Genomic DNA, 8,868 nt, shown 5'->3' on the forward strand with positions numbered 1-8,868 from the left:
ACCGCTGGCCAGAATCCGGCGACCTGCGCCAGGAAGGACCCCCCCAGAAGCAAGCAGGAGGAGGAAGGGGAAGTCTGGGGCTCGCCTAAGACCCCCCCCCTTCCTGCTGCTCGGGTTAAGACCACTCCTCTGCTCCGGGGCCGGGCCCCCGCCAGCCCTCCTCCCTCCCCTTTTCCGCACCGGGCGACCCGTGTCCCTGCAGTCTCTCGATCCTGGCCAACAGCTGCCACGTGGATGGGGACCTAGGGCGAGTCGGGGCGCCCCTCACTCACTCGGCGGGGCTCGGGCCACCACGAGGCGCGCATCGGCGCCAGCCAGCGCTCTTGGGCCGGGGAAGGGGGCTCGAGCTCCGGCAGGAAGTCCCGAGGCCGCTGACTTTATAAGGGCAGTGGTGGCGGATGGGCCAGCGGGCCGGCGGCGGGCGGGTGTGTTTACCAGAGGGAGGGAAGGCGCCCGAGCTCCCCCCGCCGCGGCCGCCGCCACCACCGTGGGAGGAGACGGGACACGGGCGGCGCGGGGGCGGGGAGCGGCAGGGGGGAGACGGATACTGCTGAGAGGAGAGGGACGGGGAAGGGCAAGGCGGGGAGAGCACGAGGGAGGGGCGGAGGACACCAGCTGCGGCTGCCGGGGCCTCAGTACCCTCGTCTGTGCAATGGGGCTCTGGGTTCCCGCGCGCCGGTTCAAACTACAAGACTATTGCTTCAAACTGAGGAAGTGCCGCCGGGCGGGCGGAGAGGAAGAGGGGAGTCGGAGGGGCGGGAGGGAAGGGGAAGGAGGGGCACGCTTGGAGAGACGTCGACAGTTCGCCGCGGGACCCACGGGTTCCGGGAGCAAGTTTTCTTTGTGGAGCCTGCGAGTGTCGGTGAGAGCCGGCCCGGGGGCCTTTCAGCGGACCCGCAGCTAGGGACCCCCCTACCCACGCCCGCTGCTCACCTCTGGTCTGGGGGCAAACGCGCCTCTGGCCGCCGCGGACGCGACGCCTTGGGGAGCGCAGCGCCTTCGGGGCGCGTCCACACTCGGTGTCCGCTGTCCCGCGGGCCCAACTCCGAACCGCCCGGGTGCTCGGACTTGTCTGCGCTCCGGGGCAGGCCTGCCTCGGAGACTCAGCGCCGCAGTCTGGTGTTCTTGCCTCCTCTGTTCCCTCGGATGAAATCGGGGGGCTGGGAACTCGCCGGGCACCCGGGATCCTTAAGGTGGGGCATAGACCAAGTGGATGCACTGAGTTAAGAGTGGTATTTACACTCGTCCCGGGCTGCGCCCCGAGGTAGGGGCGGGGGCTCCCTTTTCTTCCCCTCCCCCTAGGTCGAGTTTCACGCGCACGTGACTCGCCTCCGGTCCCCAGATACTCTCCCCCCGGCACACGCCCCAGCACCTAATATTTCCACCCTCACCCGCACTCCCTCACCCCTATCCTCTCCCCCGGGTCCCCCAGAAGAATTGGGCAGCGCCCTCCGTATCCTTGATCAAAACAGAGAACGACTTAGCTGGAGCAGACTGGCCGCGATGCAAGGGCGGGCTTGGGTGGGGTTTTGAACTGTGCAGTTGGGAGTAGTGTTTTCCAAGAAGCAGAATGACACGGGTTTCCTAGGGGATAGTCAGCTGGAGGTCTGCATCTGGACTTTGAAAGTGACTGACCTGGGATACCTTAGGCAAGCTGCTTAACCTCTCTGAGCCTGGGTTTCCTCCTCTGTGAATTCAGGTAACAGTACCTAATTAAGGAGGCAGGAGGTGAAGGATGGAATTGGGGCTTGTGGTGTAGGGCAAATGCTGAGCGGGAGGTGCTCAGTAACACATTACGGGTTCATTGTTGTTACTGCTATGGCTAGTTTTATTATTATTTCCAAAGCCGTGGTGATGGGATGCTTCCAGACACTTCCGGACCCCTCCCTGAGCCTCAGGTTCCTCGATGATAAGATAGAGGGGAAGTGTGGGTTAATGAGATGAGGCAAAGGCCAGTCAATACAGATGTGAGCTTAACAGAGCCTGTTAAGAGTTGAGTGGTGATACCCACAAAGCTCTGTGGCAGTGTGAGCAACCACCCGCACGACCTCAGACAAGAGAGGATCCCTGAACGGTTAAGTCACCAAGCCAAGAGAGGAATTCACATTGGCTGAGTGGCTACTGAACGCTGGGCACTTGCCAAGCAAAAACTATTAAATCCTCAAAACATCATGGGCTCATCTCCACAGCTTTTCACAAGGAGGGAAGGCTAGCCAGCTGCTGGAACGTGGTGGGTGGAGGCAGGATGCAAAGTCAGATCTGGCTTTTAAGTGTGGCCCGCTCCAGTCCTCCCGGCCAGGAGAAAGAACATGAGCAAAGGCTCAGCGGGGACAAAGGCACAAGGAGTTTTCTCTGGCAGGAGCACGGAGTCAGGCTCTGATGGTTTCACCTCTTAAAATTCATTACCCGCTCCCAGAAGTTCCAGATCAAGGTCAAACTCCTTAGCTTAACACAAGGTGCCCTCGAATAAGGGTTTTAACCCAAAACAGTCATGGATCCCCTTGAGAACACCATAGGCAATGTTATGAGTCCACTCCCTGTGAAAATGCGTTTGTGACCATGAGCTCACATACACACATCTTCACATTCAAATTTCAGGGTTTTGTGGGTCCTCTCCCTGAGATGGGCTTTAGGGGTCCATGGGCCTTTATGGCTTTAATGCTTGCCCTTCTTCATCCCCAACACATTTCCACATTGTCCCCTCGTGGACCGTGGGCTCCATGGGGGCGAGGGCCTGGTCTGTCTGCTGTGTTCCCTGCTGTATCCCCAGCACCTACAAGAGCCCCTGGCAGCTAAGAGGCCCTCAGCAAGCACCTGTGGAACGAAGTGTAAACCAGCCGGGTTCGTCATATCTCCTTGCTTTTGTGCCTGCTCCTCCTTCTGGTGGGCATGACAGATTCCCCTCTTCATTTTTTTTTTTTTAAAGATTTATTTATCTGACTGAGAGAGACACAGCGAGAGAGGAGAGAGGGAACATAAGCGGGCGGAGTGAGAGAGGGAGAGGCAGGCTTCCCGCTGAGCAGGGAGCTCGATGTGGAGCTTGATCCCCGGGCCCTGGGATCATGCCCTGAGCAGAAGGCAGACCCTTAATGACTGAGCCACCCAGGCGCCCCCCACCTTCCTATCTAATGCACTCCTCCCTCATGACTCACCTCAAGTTTTACCTTTCTCTGGAAGCTGTCTGGTCTCCTAAGCTGGGTTTGGGGCCCTACCCACATACTCCCCAAAACACTTGTCTAATCTCCACTGAAGCCCTCACAGTAAACTTGACTCATTGGTTTCGTTGTCTGCCTCCTCCCCACGAGCTGTAAATCTCTTGGGGGCCACAGCCATGTGGTAGAGATAGGTCTGCCGCTATCCTGGCACCAGGCATGTAACGAACCTCTGGTAGACATCTGATGAATAAAGGAAAGGGTGGTGGGGCCTGAAGCTGAAAGAGTCAGCTGGGGTAGGTCTGGAATGACCTCTGCGAGGCCAAGGACTTCCAGGGCTGTGAGATGGCCCAAAGGAGCTCCTGGATTGTCTTGTCTTGTCTCTTTTTTCTTTTCTTTTTAAGGATGGTGATGGATGTGGTTGAGTTTGCCTAATGAGTGTGCTTAATGAAAGGAGAAGAATATATTGCAAAGGACAGAGAACTTAGGACAGTTTAAAGACCTTAAAGCCACTGTAATAGTTCAGATGGGGGGGGGGGAAGGGCAGGGACCTAAGATACACTTCTGTATCAGACTTGATAGGATTTCTCAGCCCACTCCCTGCCCCCAAAAGTAATGCCTTCCTAAACTCCATCTCCCTGACACCCCCCCAGTCATATAGGATCTCCTGCTGGTGCAGCCTGCTTCAAGGCTGGGCCGACAGCAGCGTCCGCTGCGGAGTCCTGATCCTGACTCTGAAGAGCTGAAGAGCTGTGCAATTTTGCCCAAGGCATGCACGCTGCTGAGCCTCGCTCTTCTAGTCCGTTAGGTGCTGGAAATAATGGTATCCAGTTCACTATGTCAGAACTTATTTCTTCTGTGTAATAAATCATTATTATAAACTTTTGCATGAAGAATGTAAATAAAGTGGTGCAGCCGCTTTGGAAAAACAGGCTGGTAGTTCCTCACATAGTTAGCATAGAGCTACCCCGTGACCCAGCAAATTCCACTTGTAGGAATATACCCCAGAGAACTGAGAACAGCCATAGACACAGAAATTTGGACACAAGCGTTCGCAGTAGCGTTATTCGGAGTGTGCACGCATCCAACCATTCATCGGTCGGTGGATCAACAAAATGTGTGTGTGCTCATCTCCAGCGTAATTGTATTTGGTCATAGCGATTCATGCTGTGCCCACATGGGAGAACCCTGTAAACACTGCTCAGTGAAAGAAGCCAGACACAAAAAGCCGCATACTGTGGGACTGCATGTCTATGACATGCCCACAACAGGTGGAGCCACTGAGACAGAAGTGGATGCGTGGCTGCCGGGAACGGGAGGTGGGAAAACGGGAAGTGATGGCTGGTGGGTGTGAAGTTTCTTCTTGGGGCAACGGAAATGTGCAATTAGGGGTGATGGTTGTACGACTCTCTGAATATACTAAAATCCACCGAATTTTACACTAAACTATCTACTTTTGAGATTATGCAAAAAATTTTGTAATTTTTCAAAAAGAGAAGGGGGCGCCTGACTGTTTGCATTGGTGGGAGCATAGGACTCTCGATCTTGGGGTTGGGAGTTACAGCCCCAGTTCAGTGTAGAGATTACATTAAAAAATAAATGTAAATCTTTAAAATATTCAATTTGGGATGCCTGGGCAGCTCAGTCAGTTAGGCAACTGCCTTTGGCTCAAATCATGATCCCGGGGGTCCTGGGATCGAGTCCTGCATTGGGGTCCCTATTCGGTGGGGAGCCTGCTTTTCCCTCTGCCCGTCCCCCTGCTTATGGGCTGTCTCTCTCATGCTCTCACACTCTCTTAAATAAATAAATGAAGTCTTTTAAAAAATAAAATATTTAATTTTATGATATGTGAATTTATAGTTCAAACACACACACACCTTCACATGTTTCGGGCACTAGGGATTCGATGGTGAGTAGGATACGGACCTTACCCTCAGAATGCAAAGTCCAATGGGACAGAGGTATAGAGGAATTGAGTGATTACACAGGTGGTATAATTGCATCCAAAGGAGGTGCTAAGGAAGAGAGACGGAGGATGCCATGCGAACATATCACTGGGGAGGGGATCTGATCGAGACCGGAGGTCAGCGTGCTTGTAGTCTGATCTGAAGACAGCTTCCCATGTCTGAATCAGTAGGATTTATCAGCCCGCCAAGAGGAGGACACAGTGCACACGGAGGTCCTATGGCAAGAGGATGCCAGAGGCAGTCAGTTTGAATGAGGGCCAGAATGGATGAAGCCGCAGAATGAGGGGACTGTGGTGTGAGGATGCAGCTGTTAAGATCCAGCTATGTTGGATCTTCTAAAATAGTCAGAGGGGGGCACCTGGTTGGTTCAGTTGGGAGGTCAAGTGCCACACTTGATCTGGGGGCTCTGAATTTGAGCCCCATGTTGGGAAGAGAGATTAATTAAAAATTTTTTAAAAATCTTTTTAAAACGAGAAGTGCCCAATAATGACCACAAAGGACCTTCCTCTCCCCTAGCCCCCTTCTGCTCCGTTGTTGCCTGTGTCAGTAAAAGTGCCACCTGCCACCTGGTCGCTTAAGCCACAAAACTGGAGTTACCCAACTTGCTCCCTGCCTCATCTTCCACATCCAACCTACTAGAGAGCCTATGGACCCTACTGTTAAAGATGTCTTGTCTTCATCCACTGTCATCCTGAAGCTAGGTTATCAGCAGCTGCACCTGCACTCCCGCAGCCTCTCAATCTGGCTTTTTTTTTTTTTTTTAAGATTTTATTTTTAAGTCATCTCTACACCCAACGTGGGGCTCAAACTCACGACCCCCAGATCAAGAGCCACATGCTCCACCAGCGGAGCCAGCCGGGTGCCCCTCTCAACCTGGCCTGATTCCACCTGTGCACATGACCCCATGGTCCAGTCAGAATGATCTTCTGGAAACAGGAATATGATCCGACTCCTCCCCTCACAAGCTTCCCATGACCCCTGGACGAATATACAAACTCCCAACAATGACCCCAAGTTCGTCTGGGCCCCACCTGCAGCCCCAGCCTCCCTTCTGGTCTCTCCTTCCAGACCATGCTTTCACCATGGTGACCTCTCCATGCCCATTAACACCCCATGTTCTCCCATCTCAAGTTTCTCCTGGGCCTGGAACATTCCCCTGCCTGAGTCTATCTAACTAATCCTTCAGATTATGGCTTAATGGTCACTTCCTGGGGGAAGAAGTCTCCCTGCCGGATTCCAGCAATAAATCCCCTTGCTATGTGATCTATATATCTGAGTTTCCTTTTGAGGGGACTCATCAAGATGTGTGTTTCGTCCGGTGGACTGTGTGTGCCGGAGGGCGGGGACCCTCCTGGCACTTAACACAGAACCTACCACCTACCTGCCTCCCGCCAGCCAAATTCCACTCATCCTTCAAATCTCACTTACCGACCCCGTTCTGGGAGACATCCTTCTCTGAGCACCCAGACTTGGGGACACATTCCTCTCTATAGCTCCAGAACATCTCCTGTGGCACTTAGCACAACTGCAAAAGCAACTGACTTTAGTATATCTCCCCATTCAATTTTTTAATCTTGTTTCTCTTTGACCCAACACTTAAAACAATGCTCATCACAAAACTCCCCTCCGGTCAGCCCACAGACATTTTGATGATGATCCCTAAAATTGTATGCAAAACTCTATGTGCATGTACATATTTCTAAAGAACCATCCATGGCGTCTCTTGGAGTTTCATGAGGGGTTTGAGACCTAAAAGCAGTTAAAAACCTCTCCCCAGGAACTGAAAATGCTCTCTCCTTCAAAACAGCACTGCCAGCCCAGACTTCTACTATGCAGAACTGTCCCCACTAGCATACATGTTCCAAGAGGACAGGGATCTTTATGTTTTGTGCAGTGAGGTGTCCCAAATGCCTGGAATGGGGCCTGGTCCATGCTGGGTGGAGGTGTAGAAAAGACCAGAATCTCCAACTACTATAGTAGTTGTAAGATCTGTCCAGGTATTGGTTAGAGATGGTTACATAACAAATTACCCCGCAACGTAATAGCTTCAAACAACATTCATTATCTTGGTTTCTGTAGGTCAGAGTCAGGGTGCAGCTCGGAGGGGTCCTCTGCTTCCAAGGTGGCTCGCAGAGCTGGGAAGGGTCAGCAGGGGCTGCGGTCATCTGGAGAAGCAGAAGCTATCACGGGGCTGTCGGTGGGACTGAGTTCCTCGCCGGTTCGAGGCTGCCCTCAGTTCCTTCTACACAGGCCCCTTCAAAGGGCCACTCACAAGATGTTAGCTTGCTTCCTTGGGGTAAGCAAGAGGAGAAAGACCACTAACAAGATGGCCATTCCTATCTCTTGTACCCTAACCTCGGAAGGGGCATCCTGTCGCCTCTGCTGTGGTGTTTACTAGAAGCAAGTCCGTAGGTCTAGTGCACACCCGGGGGAAGTAGTAGATTGTACCAAGAACGCCTGGCTGTGGGCAGGACCAGCGGGAGCCACCTAGTGCCCGCCTATCCCTCAACATCGACATGTTTTCTTTTTCTTTTTTTTTAAAGATTTTATTTATTTATTTGACAGATAGAGATCACAAGTAGGCAGAGAGTCAGGCAGAAAGAGAGGAGGAAGCAGGCTCCCTGCCAGAGAGCGCAACGTGGAGCTCGATCCCAGGACCCTGGGATCATGACCTGAGCTGAAGGCAGGGGCTTTAACCCACTGAGCCACCCAGGCGCCCTGTCATGTTTTCCCATCTAGCGTCCGGCTCACCTGAAAGCCCAGGGCAGGTTAGGACGAAATGCCTACTGGCCAAGCAGAGGATGAGGAAAGAATTCAGCAGTGGGAGTTTCGCTGCTCTTCCTTGGCCGCTCCCAAGCCGAAATGGAGGCTGACTGATACTTTAAACTTTCAAAAGAAGTCAAATGCAGGGGCACCGGGGTGGCTCAGTGGTTAAGTGTCTGCCTTTGGCTCGGATCATGATCCCCGGGTCCTGGGATTGAGCCCCACATGAAGCTTCCTGCTTCTCCCTCTTCCACTCCTCCTGCTAGTGTTCCCTCTCTCCCTATCTCCTTCCACTGTCAAATAAATGAATCTTAAAAAAAAAAAAAAGTCAAATCCAAATTTTTGAGACATTTCCTGATTTTAAAAATGATAACCAAGCAAAAATACATTAGGATTAGGAGTTTTGGACTCCGATCTGTGGCAGAAAGAGCCTAACCTATCCTGCCACCCTTTATATGTGTGTCCCACCTCTCCTGTACCCCCTCCAGCTCCCCACAATATTCATGAGAGCCGGGACAGAGCAAATGCACTTTGGATACCTTCTGTGGCTCTTTGCAAGGAGCAGCCAATAATAAATATTGGTGAATGAAGTATGAAATTGCTGACGTGTACCTCTTGAGAGAGCATGCCCCCCAACCCCCGAATTCTAGAGCAGCAGTTAAAAGTGGGCTCTGCTGTCTGAATAAGCTGGACCCCTGCCTCTGTCCCTTGCCTGCTGCGTGACCTTCAGCAAGTTAACTACCTTTTCAGAGTTCAGCTTCTTCATCTGCTAAGTGAGAATAACCGTACCCGCCTGCAAGTAGTTACAAGGATTAACCGAAGTGATACACTTCTTAGCACACCAGGCAATTGAACAGCTGTTCTCATGGGCTCCCTGGCACCTCTCCCCTTCACTGATACCTCCCGCCATCTTCCACTACCCACCCAGCGGGCAGCCGGGAGAGCAGATCTTTCACTGCCAGGGTTTACATCCTCCAACGCTGTGC

This window comes from Neovison vison, chromosome 7 (genome assembly GCF_020171115.1).
Source record: "Neovison vison isolate M4711 chromosome 7, ASM_NN_V1, whole genome shotgun sequence".
NCBI classification, from domain to species: Eukaryota; Metazoa; Chordata; class Mammalia; order Carnivora; family Mustelidae; genus Neogale; species Neogale vison.